Source organism: Ambystoma mexicanum, chromosome 6q (genome assembly GCF_040938575.1).
Source record: "Ambystoma mexicanum isolate Mex_15411 chromosome 6q, UKY_AmexF1_1, whole genome shotgun sequence".
NCBI lineage: Eukaryota > Metazoa > Chordata > Amphibia > Caudata > Ambystomatidae > Ambystoma > Ambystoma mexicanum.
Genome location: NC_090937.1, coordinates 1,310,548,819 through 1,310,570,818, shown reverse-complemented (window position 1 = coordinate 1,310,570,818; position 22,000 = coordinate 1,310,548,819).

The window sequence follows — 22,000 nt, the reverse complement described above, 5'->3', positions numbered from 1 at the left end:
AGGACCAGAAAACAAGCCTTCTCTACCTACGCCCCAAGACTATGGAACCTCCACCCTGTCAGCATCAGACTCGCCCAACGCTCCTACAATTCAAAAAATAACTCAAGACCCACCTCTTCAAGGAATCTATTCACCACGACACGTAGGTCATCTCATCGCCCTTCATGCCACGTAACTCAGTAGACGCCACCCACCCCTTTTCTCCCCACCACCCGGTACAGCTGTACACTTCCTCCTCCCCTATATCTAACCCGAGCGGGTATATATGTTCTGTTGTTACCTCTGAAAAGGGTTCCGTTATGCATCTGTACTGTTGTATACCTCTGTAAAGCACTCCATTATGTATCTGTATTGTTGTAAAGCGCTCAGTTGCTTCTTGAAGCTAGGTCTGTGATCAATAAATATTGTAATAATTATAATAATAATAGTTGACAGTGAGTGCATGGGAACATGCTGTTTCATCTGCTGAATCAATGGCAGCTTGAATGCATGATTCTGGCTTCCATGTGGTTTCAGGCCGGCTGAGGAGGAGACAGATGCTGCATTTTTGGCTTTTGAGTGCAAGGAGCTCTTCTAAAAACCCCAGGAACTGTGATTCTCTTCTGCTCTTGCACCTCAGGCTGAAGTCTTCTGAGGTACCTCTAAGCACACTCCCTTTGTGTGTCAAGGTGGCATCTGTCTCTTCTCTTTTGCATGCAGTCTCATTGGTTCTTAAAGCGCATTATGTTCCTCTGAGACGTTAATGTGTCTGTCTTCCGCCTTGATTGTCCTGTCTTCCTTCCATCATAGGAAGGTCAGAGCCCTTGCAAGTCCAACAAGCTGACCAACAGTGAGGGTCTTTCCGCCCTGTTTATTCAGAAATCCTAATTGGTTCTGTAACAAATTGAGGGAACGTGTCATTTCTCTGAAGAGGGAGCCTCTCCCTGTGAGGCTAGGGAGGTGCACCCACCCTGAGATACCATCCCTAGGAGTTGAGGCAAGTGGGACTTCACCGGAGAGACACCCCTTAGGGGACATGGACTCCCTTTCCTATGAGGAACTCCCGAAGCCATGCCATGCTATGGCATATATGGGACTGTCTCTCATACCCAATACTTCCATTTATTGAGACTTGAAAAAGGAGCAAGATAACATATGTTACCCATGAGAGAAAAGAACAGCTGGCTCTTTAAGTGAAAAGAATAGATCCATTGGGACTGGTGAATTTAAAGAGGAGAAGTTGTTAACTCTAGGGAAGGAAGAGAGAGAGTGAGGAGAGTACAAACTAGCTGGGAGCCAGCAACAGAGAAGCTATTTACTTTGAGGCTGAAAGAGATGAGGCACTGACCTAACTAGAGTCGAAGGAGTGGTGGTGGCGTGACCACAAGATTCCCGTGCTTGGCGGGCTGCCAGGGTAATGATGCTAAGACCACTGAAGTGAAGCCACTACAGCTGACGCAGTCCCCCAGTGAGGAATACCAAAGCTGACAGAGAAGACGAGCTGCATCAGGTGAAGATGTCAGCGAGGAGAGGAACAAATAGCTGAGAACACCTGGAGGTACCCGAACCATAAGCAACCCTGAGACTTTCCCACCTGAAAGACAAGGTAATGGGGAACCCAGGAGGAATGTGAACCGAGGCGGGGATCATAATTGGAACATTGGAAACTTCTTCCAATAGAAAGGAGAAAAGTGTGAAAGTAAATCTGATAAAGTTGAACTGTAAAACTGAAAGAAAGAGAATCATAACCCACCCTGAAGGGAAAACCAATAGAGTTGGAAGAGAAAAGGATTTGTTGCTAAATGTGAATTACCTAAACTACTGAGAGAGAGGATACTAACTAATCCTGAAAGGGAGAGAAAGAGACTTGTAAAAAAGTTTGAAACACATTTCAATGGAGGGGATGAAGGCTTTGAAGCCTTTATGATAAAAAACTTACACAGAATCACAGCATTATTCTGGAAAGAAGGGAAGGTTAACTCTGAGTACGAAGTGATTGAATGGTATTTAAGAAAGACAGAAGGAAAGGAGCAAAAGGCCCAAGAAGCCTTCATGAGAAATAACTGGAAAAGCTGACAAGACTCAAGGAAAGGTGTTGTACCAAAGAAAGGGAGGAGCAAGAGTCTTTTTAGAGAGAGTTGCATGAGATAATACGAGGAGTCACAATAGACTATTTGAAAATTGCATATTAAACTGGAGTTTAAAGACTAACAAGAACAGTGCAAGAAGCACCTTCCAGCAGAAGGGAGACTTTCTCCTGACAACTATTATTTTTGTTTCAATTTAGTGGCAGGGTCCGATAGTATTTGTTTTTGGACAGTGCACTCAATTCTTAGGACATTACAAGATGACTGGCCAGCACCTTAGTTAATAAAATAGGTATGGTCTACTCCATGGCGATCGGGAAAGTCAGGCTATCACACTATCTTTTAATGAAGTCATTCTAAAGATGCCCTCTGAGAGTCTGAGTCATTCTTCTGATCCGCCACAGTTCCTAAAGTTGCGAGCCCCCTTCTAGAGTCTAGTGGGGACATTTCCCTCATGGAGTGTTGGCCCTCTTTTGCACATTTTCCCAGAGGTATCTTGTTTCATGTGACATTGCAGAGTGGCACATCCTGAGAATGCTGCGGGGTTCAAATCATGGATTTGACTCTCAGTCCCTATGCTGCGAATCTGTCTTTTTTAATAGGCAGGCAAGGCATGGGCAGATTAAAGGGCCTTGTCTGTCTTGTCCTTATTACCCCTTGTTGTACAGGATACACAAGTCTGCTCAACCTTTGGAAGTCTCCTCTTCACACCTATAACAGGTGCAACGTGTTGCTTCCTATGAGAAAGGTGACATATGAGTTGCCCCCAAACCAGTTTATTTGAGATTGGGCTGCAGAATACATTATTCCAAGTTTTAGATGTGGGTTTCTAAACAGCACACTGCCTCAGCTTTGACTACAGACAGGCATTTCTCTGGTTTATGGCTATTGTGCTGATACGGTCTGGGGTTCCAATTGATAACTATATAATATGAACTCACTTTCCTATTGCTAATGGGCTTCGAAAGAGAAGCGCATGGAAACTGCTATATAGTGTTCCATGTGCACATTTTCCCTGCTGCATGTTATGTTCTTTTGAAGGGTGACCATTTTGCCTAAGAGCTTCTGATTTGTCATTGAAAATGTGCAGATGAAAAGTGTACACATATCTCCATATTGATGTCGGTGATTCAGTTATGCAAACCCATACTCCAGAAGGCCACATGTGTGAAAACCCTGAGCATATCATGGAAATAAAACTGTTCAGCAGGCCTGGCTTTCGTGTGAGGCTAAAGCTCCAAAAGTGTGATGCGAAAATGGTGAGGTTTCGCCTAGCAAATGGCTCTCGTACCTACTTGAGCAAAAAGGTGCATCTAACATTAAAAACTGCCGACCAATGTGTCTTTCCATTTGCTTTTAGTTTTCTTATTTTTGAATCATTCTTATATCCAATTTTTAACCTTTGAATTGTGAATGTGATTTACATGAGCGAACTTCTCTTCCCAAATATTCTGTTAACATTTACTTTTGTGATCAAACATAGGTAATATAATCACAATCTTTGAGAGCCCAGGACTGAACACTGGACTTGTGTCCTGTCTCGTCGTTTCTTGGATGTGTCCCCCTAATTGCATTTGTCTTTATAAGTCGTCTCTGAAATCAACATGAGTTCAACATAAGCTTCTCAAAGCAGTACAAGGACTTGAATTGGGATGTATTCTATTATGTGGAAATATTAGTATACTGCTTAAAATAATACTGCTTTGAGAAATGAACGCAACAAATTAACTCCCCTGGACTGTAGGTCATCTAATATGGAGGGATAGGGGGCGCAGCATTGAGCGAGAATGTAGATGGTGGTCGTGCAGGTCTTTGGGCCATCTGAGGACTTGGGGCATTCATTGGTGTGGGCATGCAGCACAGTTGGTATCTGAGGATTGGGAGCATCCAGGGCAGGTGGCGGTCCTGTGGCTGGGAGGGTCATGAACACTGGGAGGCTCATGGAGGGTAGGGTTTATACTGTATATAAAGGACATTTGAGTCTGGGAAGGCATCTGAGTACTCCGGCCTGGAGGACTAGGGGGCCATGCAGTGCTTTGGTATTATTCTGAGTATTGGCAGCATCTGGACATTGGAGCATCTGAGAATATTTAAAGATTGGTGTTCGAGGGCCTGGGGCAGCTAAGTATTTGTGCTATGCAGGACTGGGATAGCCTGTGGGTGAAAGTATATGCATGACTGGCACACCTTTGAGACGGATGGGTGACAGTGGATTAAGGAGTTACCGGCCAGGGTCATGGAGGTTTGGGGTCATCTGTTAAGGTGCATCTGAGACTGGGGTCCTGAAGATTGGACATCTTAGGGGTATGATATGATAGGTTATTTATAACGTGCTTAATACCCAGTGGTTTATAAGCGCGGACCCGGGGATCGAATCTGTGGTACGCCGTGTCGTCTTGTTTCCAAGGTGAGCACATTGCCCCTGAGCTATCCTCCCGAGTGAAGACTTGCAGCACGGTGAGCATTCCTCTCTCGGGGTCATGCATGAACGGAGTGCTTTTGTGATGGTGCATCTGTTCGCTTTTTTATTTTAAACAATTAATAATTTTCTTAAAATATCCACCCCATTTATAAATGTATTGTCATGATTCATATCACCCCTATCCACATATCCATTCCTCCACCACTAGGGGAGTGTCCAAGACCCCACACCAAGGGCTTTGGTAGGAATAGAGGTAGGGAACACCATATACATGACACTGTAAAGATGTAAGAGAGCAGGCAATAAACCCCCTGCAGTCGGCTGCTGCTCTCATTCGTCTGCACAGGAGTGGCTTGTAAATGACACATATATTTTTATTGGTAGGCCACTGCTCAAAGCTTCCAGTAACTCTTTGTGTGTGTATTAAAGACATGCACGATTTATAACCTATCAAACAATACACAATACACAATCGGAATTCACTCTCTTCCATAAGTGTGCTTCTCAATATCGTGTGCACTTCTTATTGCATTATATTTGGGCACTCAGTTTTTCATTGGTAGTTCTAGTGAATTGCATATCTCAGATCTCTCTGCAGCCTTAACTCCCATCTGCAGCACTTCAGCGCTGTCACATGAGCAAGGGCAGTTTTAGTTGATTCACGTCGTTACACAGCGTCTTGGCGTTCCACCCTGCCGCAGCACCAATGGCTTTGCTTACCTTTAATGGCCAGCCTCGTAGTAGCAAAGCCATGGATATCCTTCAGAAATATTTAGACTTGGGCCTGGACCATGCATCACCGCAGAATGAGCATTCGCTGGGTACACTGATTAACAGCATATTACACAATCAGGTGGGTTCACTCAGCGTGACGGGTTAGAAATTCACATGCAATCTACTCTCTATGCATGTATTACCCGCTGATATTGAACCCATCAGAAACTAAATGCAACTGCTGTTAATTGAATGTATATTTCATGATAATGCTGTGGAAATACAAAGACATAAAAACATGTCAATTGACCGGTACTTGTCAGCGTCCCTGCTACAATAGTCTCCCGAACAGGATGATAGGGTGAATGGATCTTTACCTTGTAGAGGAGGTGTCAAGTACGATTCGCACTCCTATCGCCCATTTTGAAGTACCAGGAACATTCACGCTGAAATATGTGACGTATGTTGAGCAAATAAACCAGCAGAGAGCCGCAATGTTGCTCTGTCCAGTACATATCAGAATAACAGCACCTATTGAAGTACCGACACCTAAGAAAACCTGGACAGTAAGGTACCCATTGAGAAAACCATATCGACAAGTGAGACAGAATGACAACTGTCAGAATACAATACCTGAAGAAGCTAAAAAGGTACTAAAGGAAGACGAATGGTGACGTCATAAGAACCCAGACTGACTCACATATAGATGATATGATGACCTGAGAATGATGAAAAGAGACAACATCATGGATAAGTGACATCCTGATCCTAAAGTGAAGAAATTGATGTCAAAATATCAGAAAATTACGCCATAAGCATGATGAAGATATTCAGTTAGTTTAACTGTGTACATATGCACAGTAAACGCAAGAAGCACAAAAATCGTGAGGCTTGGTTATGCTTAGTAGTAAGATAGATTGTGGCAAGCGCCACCTAAACATATCTACCTCAAAAGGAGCACTTTATATAAGTATACTTCCACTACGCACAAGAGCAGAATCAACCAAAGGTTATTAAAGGTCTCGAGAAGAGAGTTTTGCAGCAAAAAAATCGAGAATTAAAGATGGAGAGAAACTCAGACGAAGATAACCATGCCAAGAAGCCAAGGTTGTATCGTCTGAAATAGGCCAACAGTGGATACAATTAAGGGAAAGAAGAACAGAGTATCCTGTTCAGAAAGGTCAAGATAAGCCACAGATGGCAGATGACTGGCAGAATTAAATCAAATACACAAAATTGCATGAAGAATAAGACGATTTCACGGTGTCGGAATCACGTGACCAGACCAGCAGGAAGGGATGAAACTTTCACACCTACGCATGGACCTTTGCCATGCCCAAACACTTTAACTTTCCCAGACCAGGAAGCAGACTCAAGGCCAACCACAAAGAAATAATTGACACATGACCACTGAGGTGATGATTGATTGTAACAATAATTGGAGGGTAGCTGGGGTTGCAGACAAACTCCCTGCACCTGGCTGGCTAATCTGCACACTGCTAAGCAAGTGGAAAAGTATGAGTGGGGTTGATGCCAACCCAATCAGAGTGGACCATGTAATCTAGGGTCCTATAGTTAGTAGAACCAATGAGACATCGTACTTTTAGTGATGTCTACAGTAGCCATTTTGAAGGAAGGGCTTAGATGCCCCACCTGACATTGTTTATCCAATCCCCTTTCCCTGTTACCATATACAGATATAATATCTATATTAAAGTTACCTTCCTAGAACAAATCGAGTTGCATGCAAAGTTTTAAGAGTAACACGTCAGTGATGACAAGTTTTGGTATAAGTATTGTGTTTTTTATGAAATTAATTGGAGTTGAAGTGAGTTGAAGTGAGAAAGAAGATCGAGTGATTGCTGATATGGTGTCCAGTCATTTGGTCGACTGAAAACTGGTCGACTGCAATTTGGTCGACGCAATTTGGTCGAAAACCAAATGGTCGAATTTTTTTTTTATTTATATATTTATTTTTCGGGTTTTCGTTTTGTAAAAAAAGGGATTTTTAGAGAAAAAAAGGGGGTTGGGGGGGGGACCCCCCCCAAAAAATTTTTAAAAAAAGGGTTAAAAAAAAAAAAGAAAAAATTCGACCAATTTTTTTCGACCAAATGTCTGGTAACCTGCTGATATTCATGACCTCCCCGTTTTTGTACTTGTCATTAAACGGACTCCCTTTGCCAAACTATCGAGTCATTATTGATTTGATGCGAGAGTATTAATCTACATCCCCATCCATCTCAAGGGTTCTGCTACTCATCTTAAAGTGCTGTTTGGAAACCCCCAGTCATATGGGCCACCTGGCGTCCCTACTGCACAACCTTGTGTCTATGTGTAACTTAATTCAAATGAGAGCCTAAATCAGCAGAATTTGCTGACCCAGATTGAGAGATAATAAAGAGCTTAAAGGCATGCTACTCAATACCAGGTCACTCATTAAGCATTCTAACGAGGTAGCCGATTACATTATCACTCACAAAATCACTTTAAGTTCCATCACAGGGTGATGGCTACATGATGGTGCAGGACCCGTCCTTGCGCTGGCGGTTCCAGCAGGGTTTAATATACTAAGAGCCGACCGCATGAATGCTAAAGGAGGTGGTATTGCGCTACTTTATGATAAAGCTCTAAAAATTTGACAATATCTCTATTCCGGAGTGTGAAGCAATGTGGGCAAAGTTTTAGGTTTATCCCAACTCTACCATTAACGTTTTTCTGATGTATACATCTCCACACACCATGCCTGATTTTCTGACATACCTCAAGGACTTGATATTGCCTAGTCTTGTCCTAGAGCAAGAGCCCTCCTTCTGAGAGATTTTAATTTTGGGTTCTTGGATGACTCAGGTGCCATGTCCATGATGGTTAAGACCAGGCTACTTACCCTTGACTTTAGCCAGCATATCACCCGGCCTACTCACAATAAAGGGAGGATTTTAGACTGGGTATTATCGCAGAACATCTCTACTGGGGGTCTAGGAAATAATCAATGCCCATGGTCTGACCATCATCTCTTGGATTGAAATATGTCCATCATCCCTCACATTAAAATTGCCCAAGAGAAGTAATGGGTTTCTTACAGAAACCATTGCAAGCTTACACCCACTACTTGGGCACCTTTTATTAAACCTACCATTGACAACCTGACTAACCTGCACTCTGCTGAGGAACTGGCAGCTGCCTACCATACAACACTTGGGATAACTGTTGACAGTGCGGCCCCTGTTAAATCATGCTTACTTAAAAACCTGCCTGATAAAAAGTGGTACTTCGCAGACATCCGCAATCTTAAAAAAAGCAAGAACAAAGTTTTGAAGCAATGGGAAAAAATGAAATCCACTGGGGATAATATCATCTACTCTCAGGCGATTAAAGCATATAAGACAGCTATTTGCCTACCAAAAAAGAAAAACTACTACGGTCAACGAATCTAAGGCGCAGCCACTAGTTCTAAGGAGATTTTTAAGAGTCCTTAAAGAGCTTGAGGGCCCCTGTCCTCTTCCATCACAGATCATTAAAGATGCTAAGTGGTGCAATGCCATTCAAGAGTCTCTACTGATGTTTGTTGAATGGCTGAACCAAGTTGATCCAAATATACATTTTACATTCGACTAGTCGACCTCAAGAATTTCTTTCTTAGATTTGCAGATTTTCAACCATTCTGGCTTCCTCCAGACTGAACTGTACAGGAAGCTGACCGAAAGAAATACTACACTCAAGTTTGACAGTCAACACCACACTAGTCTGCTCGATAACTTACCTTTTGGTATGTTTCTATGGCTTTGCCGCAATTTTACTGACATTACAACCTTTAACAAACATGCAGACATAATGGAAGTTAGACTCCTTGAGCGTGGATATCCAAAAAAACTCATCAAGCATTCCAGGAAAAGGGCACGGTATGCCAACCGTGAGTCATTACTATCTCCCAAAACAAAAACCGACAAACAAGAACAGTTGGTATGCGTGTCGACATTCTGCCAACATATTAATGCCATTAGAGCTATTATTCTCAAAAATTGGCGGATTCTCAATTCATCTGAGATCAAAATGCAAAAACCTTTGTTTGCATTCAAGAAGAGTAAAAATCTCAAGCAGCAAATGACTCGAGCAAGCAGAACACCTTCAAAACTGATAACTGTGAGAGACTCTAACTTTAACCCGTTAGTGGGCCATTACCCATGTACCTCTTGCACGCCATGTAAGTATTCCAAAAAGACCATCTCTTTAGTTGCAGAAGGAAAAACCTGGGTCTTACGTACTTTTACAACATGTAAAAGTAAAAATTGTATCCATGCGGTGCAATGCCCATGTAAAATGATGTACATTGCGAAGACAAAAAGAGAGGTTAATGTACGTATTAATGAACACCGCTCAAAAATAAGAACACAAAACTTGAATGCACCCATTATTATGCATTATGTAGAGATGGGCCATAATGCGGACCAACTCGAATGGTTCTGTATAAAAAAAGCAAGGGCTCCCAAAGCTGTAAAGATGTTAAATAACTTGGCCGATATTGAACAGTTATGGACCTTTAATCTTAAAACGCTTACTAAAGGTCTCAATACATTAGAACCCTGGAACCCAAACATTTTTAGAGTCCCATATTGGGACTCTACAGAACTCTGTTGGTTCAGAGCCTTTACCATTCTATTCAGAATGTGGGGCTAATCATTGCCCCCATATTAGGTCATAAGAGTTGGGAGCACCAAGTGATTTAGTCTGGTGGGGACAGACCTCGGACACCTTGTGGTCCGACTCTGGTCATATCACTTTGTGATATCACCATACCCAGTTAAGTGCATCTGGTGGTCCTGAGGATCCAAACGTGAGATGTGATGAGACCTGACCCCAGTTTATTTGTCTCACACTAATACTCTTTGCTCAACCATATGTCAGACTTAGTTTTATAAATAACATCCTTCCTGCATGGCCAGACATTTTTCCTCCATGGTTTTCTCCCCTCCATGATTTAAAATATATACCTCCCTTTGGGTAGTAATATCGAAAAAACATGGGGATATGCAGTTGTATCTTGAACTTCCACTACTGATAGGAAGTTGTTATTAAAATTAAAAATCATCTTCCCTTTCTCGATGGGCAACATTGCCCCCCTCTATGGCTCCAAGCCTGTTATGGCTAAAAGGATGCCCCCTCTGGTTTTTAACATATCGGGGTGATGTGGCTGCACTTTTTAGCCTTCATAACCAATAGGGAGCTTCATAAATATCATCTTTCCCTTCATTGTTCTAAGCCCGTACCTATCTCTAGGCTTATAATAAACTGGGGACATGTGGTTACACTGTATAAGCCGCTGCTGCGGCTAGACATTGGGCTAACATAGATCCAGCATCCCGTGATGGACATGCGCGGTTGGTGCCATGTGATCAGCTTGGGAGTATGGGACAGATTACCAGCGTCTTCCGTAATCTTAGACGTGGTATATTCAGGAGACTTTCTCCCGTAGTATGGGGCAGGGCGCTATTGGATTGGATGCCATATAATAGACATGCGCATCGCGCTAATATCGGTTGTCATACAATCAGCGACGCTCGTGGAGAGGCTCCGGCACTTTATTGATGCTGTGCCTAACAAGGAGCCTTTGTAGGAGACACGCGCATAGCACGGTACATTATCCATTTGCGAGGGAGCACTGATAGTGAAGGGAGGGGTAGCCCTCATACCCCATGGGGCTCATATACAAGCTCTTTAGATATTCAGCAATATATTAGCCTTGTGTGTACTGGTACTATCCACATTATATAAATTGATTGTCAGCTTGGGATATTAGAAATTGTGGGCACCGGGCTAACATTAGTCTGTTGTTCACTACAATGGGGTAACTGCAGTAGGCATCTACTTTCAGCAGTGTTCCTTGGCCTATGAGAATACTTGTTTTCTGTTCTAGCCTTGAATGGCGGTTCTTATGCCAAATTTTTTGCTGCCTTCACAGGATGGCCACTAATATAATGTATATTCACATACCCACACGGGTTGATGGCATCTAAATTTCTTTTGCCATATAGATGTTTTCAGTGCTGGCTCAGGCCTGAAAGGCCCCGTTCGGACTATTTGCCTTAGGGCTTGTGATTGCCTTGGGAATTATGATTGAATCGATTTTTGCGGCACTACTTCGTTAATGAGGTAAATTCCTGGTATTCAGTTGCCTCTTTGGTCCCAGCAGCCATCTTGGATGGGTTGGACCTCAATATTTTTCATTTCACTTTAGACTTTGCTGACCTCTGGCATGTGTGGCCATTGCTGCAGCTTCTGATATTTTGGGAAGCTGCTCCTCTTAGCTATAAGGTTAGTGATAGCACACTACCCTAGTGCTCCTTTCCTTGCATGAAACAATTCTCCAAATGTTCTCTACTTCTGAATAGTGCGGCTACCTGATGCCACTATGTATAAATACATGTTACCAGTTTATGGTACAGGAGAGCTGAATTTCTTAAGTTTTCTTAAATACCTCTTTATGACTACTACATGCCTTCATTCATTCCTTTCTGTGACATGTGGTTGCAGAAGTCTTGGCCTATTACTCCATCTCAACTCAGGGCACCAGTGATTTATGGTGGCACTTCCTGTTTGATACTGTGGGAAATAAGTGGTGCACCCCAGAGATAACGTTCCTGGTATGCACCACCATAATGCATTTTTATGTATTTTGGAATTATGGTTAAACTTATTTGAATTGTGGGGGCATTTCCATTATGAATCATCCCCGTCAGTGCCTATTGTGTCACCTGAGAGTTAGGGTCTCATAGTTGTTTTGTATGCTTCCTTCTTTCAGAGTGTAATTTAGTTTTTCTGATGAAGACGTTGCTAAGTGACTGAAACACGTCGAAACCGGTTAGAAAATCGGCGGTGTGGTCGTATTGCATATCTAATTGACCCACCTCAGGAGCAGACCATCTTTGTCATAACTATAGTGGTTGTGTACATTTAATGCACTTTATTACACTAAACCTGATAGCTATGATTTTTACTAGGCTTTATCGTATATGTATTGTTGTTGGGTATAAAAATTGTATAGAATGTGTATGTATGGAGGCTGTGTGTGGACGAATGAGTGAATGATTTATTGTCAACTGTATGAATTGTATGGATTACTATGTTCTTAATTCTCCTGCAATGTAAATAATATGCTAATTGCTGATTAAATCACGATTAATTTGTCACTTCAAATGATGTATCAGGCATAATAAAATCTTTTTGATACCTTGTTTATAAATTGAGGCATATAAAACAGCTATTTGCCTAGCAAAAAAGAAAAACTACTACGATCAACGAATATCAGGCGCAGCCGCTAGTTCTAAGGAGATTTTTAGGATTCCTCAAAGAGCTTGAAGGCCCCTGTCCTCTTCCATCACAGATCATTAACGACGCTAAGTGGTGCAACGCCATTCAAGAGGCACACCCAGTCCAATATTGGCATTGATAGCGGCTTAGGCAACAAGAAACATAATATGGTTGTTCCTAATATTAATATGACTTGTCCTGAATTTAACTTCCATTTTATATCAGAGCATGACCTTGCTGACATTCTAAGAAAGTTAAAGCCAACTAACTTCAAGGGGGACATCTGTCTTTCCCTTACAGTGAAGTCATGTGCCCCACAGCTGATTCCTCTTATAACTAAGTTTGTGACCGCCTCATTCAGGGAAAATTGCATCCCAAGTGACAGACATCAAACAGTCATGGATTTTGCTGCTGATAAAATAACCTCCCTGGACTGTAGCATGCCGGGTGATTATCAGGCCATCACAAATGTCCCATATTTGCTTAAAATACTGGACATAGTGGCACACTTGCAAATTTAGGAGTTCCTTTCGGAACATGATATCTTCGACCAGAAACAATCTGGTTTTAGACGTGCTCACAGCATTGAGTCTACCCTTCTTGAACTAAAAACCAATATATTTAAGACGCTGGAAAATGGGAACACTACTATGCTTGTGCTACTAGATCTCTCCATCATGCTTGATCTGGTCGATCACACCATACTGGCAGAGAGACTATGTAGCACCGCGCACTTTTCCTTAGGAGCCACTGAGTGGTTGAAATCTTTCTTGGCTGATCGCATGGCCAGGGTTTTCTTTAAGGATGCTCTGGTGGAAGAGTTCACTGTCACATGTGAGGTACCACAGGGCTTTTGTGTGTCACCCACTCATTTCAACATCTTTGTGCCCCCTTTGTTTGAACAACTGGATGAAGCAGGCATTATATATGCAAATTATGCAGAAGACACACAATGCTGCATCCCTCTCACACGGAATAACATCGCCAACTCTACCAATCTGAACTCCACCTACAAACGTTTCCAAACATGGATGCAGGCTAATAAGTTCGCACTCAATGACTCAAAAACAGAACTTATGATTTTGAGCATGACAACACAGTTGCGCAAGCTTAGTCCATAATATCATCTATTCAAGGTTGCAGGCTGTAATATTCCAACCCAATCTAAGGTCTTAGCGCCTTTATGCCCCTGGGCTAGTGTTTATGCGCTATATAAAATAAATAAATAAATAAATACTTCTAATAGATGTCGCACACTTAATGTTCATGTTAAAATGCTACTGACCAATTTCTCAGCAACGAACACTCAATGAATGTTTCATAAACTCTCATGTATAAAATAAGTTTAAGTAAGAGAGATAAATAATAAAGAAACATTGCTACCATAATAGCCCCTACACACAACACACTTAAAATGCAAAAAGTAATTAATGAATAAGCAACGATCATTGTCATTGCCTTTAAGCTAAGACTGATCAACCTTCTACAAGATATCATAGCCACCTTAAAAACAACTACTTGCCTCACCAGGTTTTGCTAGGCAATCTCACAAATATTGCTAGTCACTCTTCATAGAAGCACCTGCCCTTTTAATACCTCAATACATTTCTCAATGTGATATCAATGATGGGTAAGACCTTTGATGCTCACTATCTGTATCAGGTAGGGAGATCAGAGCTGGAGAAGACTGGATGCCACAATCCAAGGTAAAATCCCAAATTCTTAAAAATCAATCTCTTCAGTGTGAGGGGGAAGGTGGGAGGGAAGAGGGAAAGGGGATCAGAGGGATTGAGGGTTGGACCTTCAGAGGTCCAATGGAAGATAATGCAGACAGCAATTACATCTTTGATTTGCCAGCACGATTTTGATTTTGTTTTTGTTTTTCTGGATCTCATATGTCAGTGATGTACAACTCGACACTAAGTGTTTGTACAACATTATGATGGTCCTAACTCAACCTTTCATCAATAAAAATTAAATTTTCAAAAAACAAAACACCTATCTGGGTCACCATGGTCCCTTTTGGCAAAAACAGTAAAAATAGTCAATTAGAATTGACCATGGTGCCAGCCAGCAATAGTCAATTGCAAATGGGTGGTGAGTTTATAGCGATGGGTAAGGTTAATAACTGTGCAGGTCCATTGAAAGATAGTAGTTCATCCCACAAGCAAATCGTCAGAGTATTTTGGAGACCCAGAAAGCCTCAGAAAAAATCGAATTTAGTGGCTTTAAAAGCAGACTAGGGAAAAATGAAGGGCTTCTGCATGGTGTAAGGAACTCATGGTGGCAGCAAGTAAGACAAACACGAGTGATCACGGTTCAAGGGTTTTTATTGAACAATGAATGCAGGGTGGAAAAATGGCTAATCTAAACCTTAATCTAAAATGGGAGCAAGCGTCGACCACCAAAAGAAAAATAAGGCAGTCCTAGTGGCGTTGAGTCAAATAAAGAGGCCTATACTAAGAAACCAATTGCCAAACCCTACAACTAATACAAAAAAAGGGTGTGGGACAGTTTTCAAGAAAAGAAAGAAGTGTTCTCAAATAATATGTCAGGATTCGGTAACCTGCATCTCCCATCCCCATGTTTTGAGCACGGGGTATGATATGATATGATAGTTTATTTATATAGCGCCTATACACAACGTGTTTCAAAGCGCTTCAAAGCAAGCAAGGGAACAAGGGAAAATACAACGACATTCTTACAGGCCATGAACAGTAAGGATGTGAAATTGACTATCGTACTCGGCCTGACGACATTTCAGAGTGCAATAGCTAAGACATAGATAAAGAAGGGAGGGGGAGAGTGGGAAGGAAATGGAAACAGACAGGCGACTACCGTACTAGGTCTGACGACATTTCTGGTAGAGCCGGAGGAAAAGAAAAGGTGAGGGAGAGGGGTGCAGAAAGGGAGGGGAGGAACAAACAAGTGACTGTCGTACTAGGCCTCAGTGCCTATAGGGCTGGAGGGAGGGGGACAACAGTAAGGGGCTAGGGGAGCGACATACAAGGTTGTTATCGTAAGTGGTAAGTGGGATCTTGGAGCACAGTACTTTCTCGAGCTTCCCAGCATGATCACAGTTTGTTTCAGCTGTCAGGGCCGTCGATGGCCAAGTCTTGTTTCTCTTGAAAGTCTCTTGCCTTCGAGGACCTGACATACTCAAATAATCAAACAAACAAAAGATCCTTCCACAACTGAAAGTGTGTACCTTTGTTTTACTTAGGGTGAGGATTCTTCACCCTTATGTCCCCCTCTTCTGGGCGCTGACCTGTCTTGATTCTTCAGCCTCCCTCTTCCGGGTTCGCCCTTCCAACCTTCTGTCTGCCTCTGCCATCTCCTTTCATGTCCACATACAACTTTGGGCAATGTGCTTGGAACTTGGCCTATATATAGTATATGGGCATGAGATGTCCACTCCCCCTATTTAGCATGTTATCAGAGTCCTACAGCAGAGGAAACATACTTGTGTATATTAGAACAAGTTTGATTTAGCTAATACAATGTCTTTTCAACGCTATTCAAAATACCATGGAGTATGAACAGTCCGAAAAACATGATTTTTACACTTTAGCAACACAGTCACTGAAAAAGCATCTTGATCAGTACTCATCTACCATTTGCTTGTGGCGATATATGTGTATACTTAGTTTTAAACAGATACATGTATAAATCAAACTATCCCCATAATTCATGGATTATTTGCGCTGAAAAAAACGGGATTTGTGCGCCATTCTGCCTGCAAATCCCCACTTGTTAAAGAGGGATTTGCGGGCACAATGGCGCACAAATCCCATTTTTTTCAGCGCAAATAATCCATGAATTACCACCTATGTTATGGATACAGCATGCTAAAACAACATACATCAACCTTTGGCAACACAGTACGAAATATGTCACAGACACTTGAATCCGCTGTGCAAACAATGCTAATGGTGCAAATGAGCAATACATGTAAAACAGTTCTAACTTGTGCAAATCTACAAGGGTTGCAAAATCGTTCTGTATGAAATGGACATATTTTAATTCTCATCTAAGGGAACCAATCACAAACATAAGGTTGTATTGGTTATGTGTTCTGAAAAAAACTACCAAGACAATCAATCTACTGAATTACTCCCATCTGCATTCATCTGAATACATGAAAAAATAAATCACTTGTCATAACCAAGCTAGTGCATATATATATCAAATCCAACAGTACATGACTTCTCCAACAACTGGGGAGAATGGGTGAAAGCAAACAATACACATGGGAATTGACATATGATATTTTCCAACTATTTTGCGTATTCTGTGATTATAGGCTAGTTGTTCCTGTCAAATCCTTGTCAAGGTGTTCCTTATCAAGCTCTTTATCAGACGTAATAAAGATACTTGCTTCTGTTAAAATCAAGACCGAAACCTTTCACCTATTTATACTAGCTGGTGTCTTTATCATACAGAAGATACAAGTTTCACAGGCAGCTGTAGTTCCTGTAGTTCTTTCAATTATTGCTGTTTCAGTTTTATTTACTATTACGAGGCACATAGCGAACACTTCCCATAAAGTCAACAATACTTGGTTTAAGCGATGTAACTGCAAGAACCATAACAAAGGTAGGGTCTGGCGGAGAGAGCCCAGAAATCCAAACCCAACGTTAATCTCTGCATTTAACTGTGAATCGTACTCTTTGCCTGAATGTATCAAATGCATTACATTAGGTTCCCATGTTAATGACTACATGGCTGGAAATAAGGAGTGTACCGAATAGTAAATGTACTATTCAGCTGAATGCCGAATAGTTGGCCTAAGTATTTGGCCAGAGACGAATAGTGAGCCAAGTAGTAGTTTGCTACTAGAAATGTGTCAATATATGTATAGAAATGTTCCTTTTGAATTATAAACATAGGAAAATTGCATTTATTGGCCCTGCAAAATAAAACATATGGAAGGAACTTGATACAGTTGTACTATATATAAAAGAAATTAATTCAGAGTGCAACCCATCAGTGAGCTATGCAGTAGTAATTTTAAACATATGTAAACAGTCTAGGAGTCCTCTTTTAAAAAATCAAGCAAAAAAGAACGGTTTAGAAAGTCCACTCCATGACGGTAAATTAGGGATGTACCGAATGGTAAATTTACTATTCAGCTGAATACCGAAAAGTTGGCCTAAGTATTTGACCAGGGCCGAATAGTGAACCAAATAGTAGTTTACTACTAGAAATGTGTCAATATATCTATAGAAATGATCCCTTTGAATTACAAACCTAGGAAAATTGCATTTATTGGCCCTGCAAAATAAAACAGATGGAAGGAACTTGATGCAGTTGTACTATATATAAAAGAAATTAACTCAGAGTGCAACCCATCAGTGAGCTATGCAGCAGTAATTTTAAACATATATGAACGGTCTAGGTCAAGAGTCCTCGTTTAAAAAATCGAGCAAAAAAGAATGGCTTAGAAAGACCGCTCTGTGACGGCACAGAGTAGTTTTTCTAAATCGAACTGTCAGCCCCTGCGATGCACACGAGTGCGGGCAGGGTTGACAGGGATGCCACGACGTGTCCTTGACAGGCAACGGGTAAGTTGACTTGTGCGTGTATGTTTGTGTGTGTGTGTTTGGTGTTAGTGTTTGTGTGTGTATTTGTGTGCGTTTTGGTGGGGGGAGTGTTGGGAGGGGAGAGTGGTGGCGGGGCCCGAGGGACGGGTGTTTGGTGGGAGAAACCCCCCAATTTGTTGTAAATCTGGGAAGAGGGGGGGTAGGCCGTGGGGAGTGGGGTGGGGTTGGAGGGCAAAAAAATATTATTTTGATGTTTGTAGGCTGGCTAAAATCAGCCAAAAAAGTCGGGCTTTTGGTTAGGCAACCTACAAAAATCAACAACAACAAAAAAAGTCAAACCATATAAACAGCATTAAACAATTGTGTATGAAGATGCTCACTGCTGCAAGAAGCAACAACAAACAAGCATTTCCAAAGCCACCAATTTGGGCTTTTGTGTAGGGATGGGAAAGGTGCTTGCCAGGCACTGCCGTAGTGGTATTAACTGCTATTGATGGTTGCAGGTGCAACATGGTGCGAGTACCTAGGCATATAATAACAGTGCATAACAAGCCAAAACTGAAGGCTCAGCCAGTGCTTGTTTTTAACAGGACTTCAGTGAAGGACATGCATAGTGCTTATAAAATTTAGATCATGAATGCTATGTAAATGGATTTTATTTTTTTCTTTATGCATTTAGTTTATATTCAATCAAGAACAAACTTTTGCACATTAAAAACACAATAAAAGATAGCCTTACCTGCTACATATGAAAAGGAAAATACAAATTCAGCAACACTAAATAACCAAGCACAAATATATAATATATCAACATTATTATGTTCACTACCTAAGTTGGCCATATAATGTCTTCTTATTGGTCCAATATCAATTAGTTATCTAGTCAGTCACCATATGACATATGTAAAAGGCTGAGGCGTTATGTACTACTGATTCTGCCCCTATCAGGTCTGACCAAAATTAGCCCCTGCTTATGTTTTGTATAGATGAACCAATAACCCTGTATCCTTTGATATACAGGGGTTTCAGTACAGTGCATGCTGTCAGTAGGTGTTCACTTGTTTCAACTTCTGTAGAACAATGCCTACACATTAAACCTTGAACCTCATGGGCTGCTCTATTCCAATTATTTGTGTATTCTTTTGATCCCAGAATGTCGAACCTTCATTGCATCGTAAATCTCCTAAGTGAAGAATTGGACCATTTTATTAAATAGCGTTTGGGTATACCAATCTTAAAACCTAGATGAGTATACTCTCTGCATCTAATGAGCTTGGTCAGATTGTCTATGTCCACTGTCATGTTTGTTTGTTTATTTTATTTCTATAGCGCTCCGGACCCAGGAGTATAGGGGCGCTTAGTACAAGGTTACAAGGCACAGTACATGGTAATAAACAGTAATGCTAGAGCAATTTAAATAGCAGTTATATATAGGCAGTGGGGGTGATAGCACCCAATCGTGACATAAGTGAGGCATGAACAGTCAATACATTATATAGCAAGGTCTGACTTCAAAGTTGACTATTTGTCAGAAGCCACCCAATGACAAGTTTCCTGAATGACTGGAAGGAATTGGAGGATTTGATGCTCAGTGGCAGGGAGTTCCAGAGTTGGGGGGCGAGGACAGTAAAGCTCGAGCCTCCGGCTCTTTTAGAGTTAAATCTAGGTACTGTTAGGCATAAGGTGTTGGAGGATCTCGTGGTTCTAACGGAGGGTTTCATGGTGAGTTTGTTGGTTAGGTATGGGGTGCTAGATTGTTGAGAGCTTTGTACGTCAGGCAAAGTGTTTTAGGTCAATTTTATGTTGGATGGTGAGCCATCTGCATGTGGTTCTGGTGGTCGAGATGTGCTCACGTCTGGGGATATTTAGCGCTGCCCATAGCGCATTATTTTGAAGGACTTGGAGCTTGTTAATTATCGCTTGGTTGGCACCTAAGTAGAGACTATTGCAATAATCTAGTTTCGATTGTATAAGGGCTCTGGCTAGTATGAGGCAACTGTTAGGGGAGAGAAATGGTCTACAGGCTCTAATGAGTTTTCCGGTATATGCAGTGGCGGAGGCAGTTGCGTTTATTTGTTTAGTGAGGTTAACGTTGGCATCAAGATAGAAGCCAAGTGTTTTCACATTTTTGGCGACCGGGATGGTGTTGCCATCGATTATGATGTTAGAGTAGTTGGGGCTTAATTTTTGTAGGTTGTTGGGCGAGCCAACAATGAGCAGTTCGGTCCTCTCGTCATTGAGGCAGAGGCCATGTGTGGCCATCCATGCCTGGATGACGGAGAAGATTTCATTGATCCTGGCTACATCAATATCGTAGTTGCCCGAGATAGTGAGGAGTATCTGGGTGTCATCCGCTTAGTTTGTATAGGTGACACCCAGGCGGTCCAGTTTATCAAAGAGGGGCTTTGTAAAGATATTGTAAAGGGTAGGTGAAACACATGATCCTTGTGGGACACCACAGGAAGTAGGGATAGGGTCTGCTGCTGCCGCCAGAGAGAAGACCCTCATGGTTCTGTTGGCTAGGAAGGACTGTATCCACGTGACAGCAGAGGGGGAGAAGTGGGCGGCAGAGGAGAGGTGGTTACTGTCACGATGCCCGCTCCCGGGGAGCCGGCTCAGGCCCTGCGTCCCCGAAAGCGGACATCAAGTCCCCGGGGAAGGTCCCAGCAACCCCTTATAGGGGCCCTTTGGACAGCGTCCTGGCGCCTATGGCGCCAGGCTCATAGAAAACGTCAGTCCTGGCGCCATAGGCGCCAGGCTCATTATGAAAGTGTTTGGGTGCACTTACCTGATGCAGACCATGCTGCAGAACCCCGGCCTCCTTGAGGCCTGAAAGGAACTACTTTACCTGTGGGACTCATTTACCACCCGGGCGTGGTCGGGGAAGGATACATACCTGATTGGAGGAAGGACACATTCTAGGAACTTCTTCCAAGGCTATTTAAACCACACCCGATCAGCACATGTGCTTCGCGTTGTTCTGCATCTAACAGCTGGACGCTCACCGTGTCTGCTCCTGCATCTTGACTTCTGCCACACCTGCCAGCATCCTGAATCACCTGCAAAGGAAGGGAACAAGAGAACAGAAGAAGGAAAAGGCCTCACCTGCTAAATCTGCATCCCAGAGACATTTCGCCGACAATCCTGAAAAGGAAGACATTTATTTTTAAAAGCACATCGCATCGATCGCTGCAGCGCCGCATTCTACTCACCTTTACAGGGCGCCTCCATGTTCAGCAGCAACCATCCGGATTCGCAGTCGCGCCCCCGCGCCTAGGGAGAAAAAGACAAGAACAAAGGTGAGAGAAAGAAGGGAAAAGGGAAGCTAAAACTCCATGTCAAGACTTACCTGTTGGGTCATTCCCTTTTCATTTTGGGTCCGTGCCGCATCCAGGCATTTTCGGACCCCGGCCCTTAAGGGGAAAAAGACATCAGCGTTAATGAGTGAATGAAAAGACATTACCAAAACACTCATTAAAGACTTACCTGATTTCCACAAGGATTTCACTGCTCACCTCGGGTCGGTGCCTGTTCCCCGGCATTCCATACCCCCTATGGGGAAAAAGTCACTAGCATTAGAACATTAATGCATGAACACAAGGGGAACCACTTATAGAAAAACTTACCTGGAAGCCAAGCAAGTTTGGTTCTCACCCATCCGAAAATCCAGTGACGTAACTGGATACCAACGCGCCCCTGCATCAGAAGCAGGATGGAGAGCTCGTCCTTCCAGACCTTAAGGTGAGACGCTACGGGGAAGCACAGAAGGGTTTTGAGGAGGGTGAGAGGGGTAAGTGGGAGGCCGATTGCATTACCCCGCAGACTGTTAACCCCCTATTCTCACCTACAGAAGGATACTTCTGCGAGTCAGACAAGCCAGATCTGGGGCCCGGTCCAGTCCATCTTCCGAACCCTGCGCATCACCTTAGACGAGGTCACAGCAGCGCGAA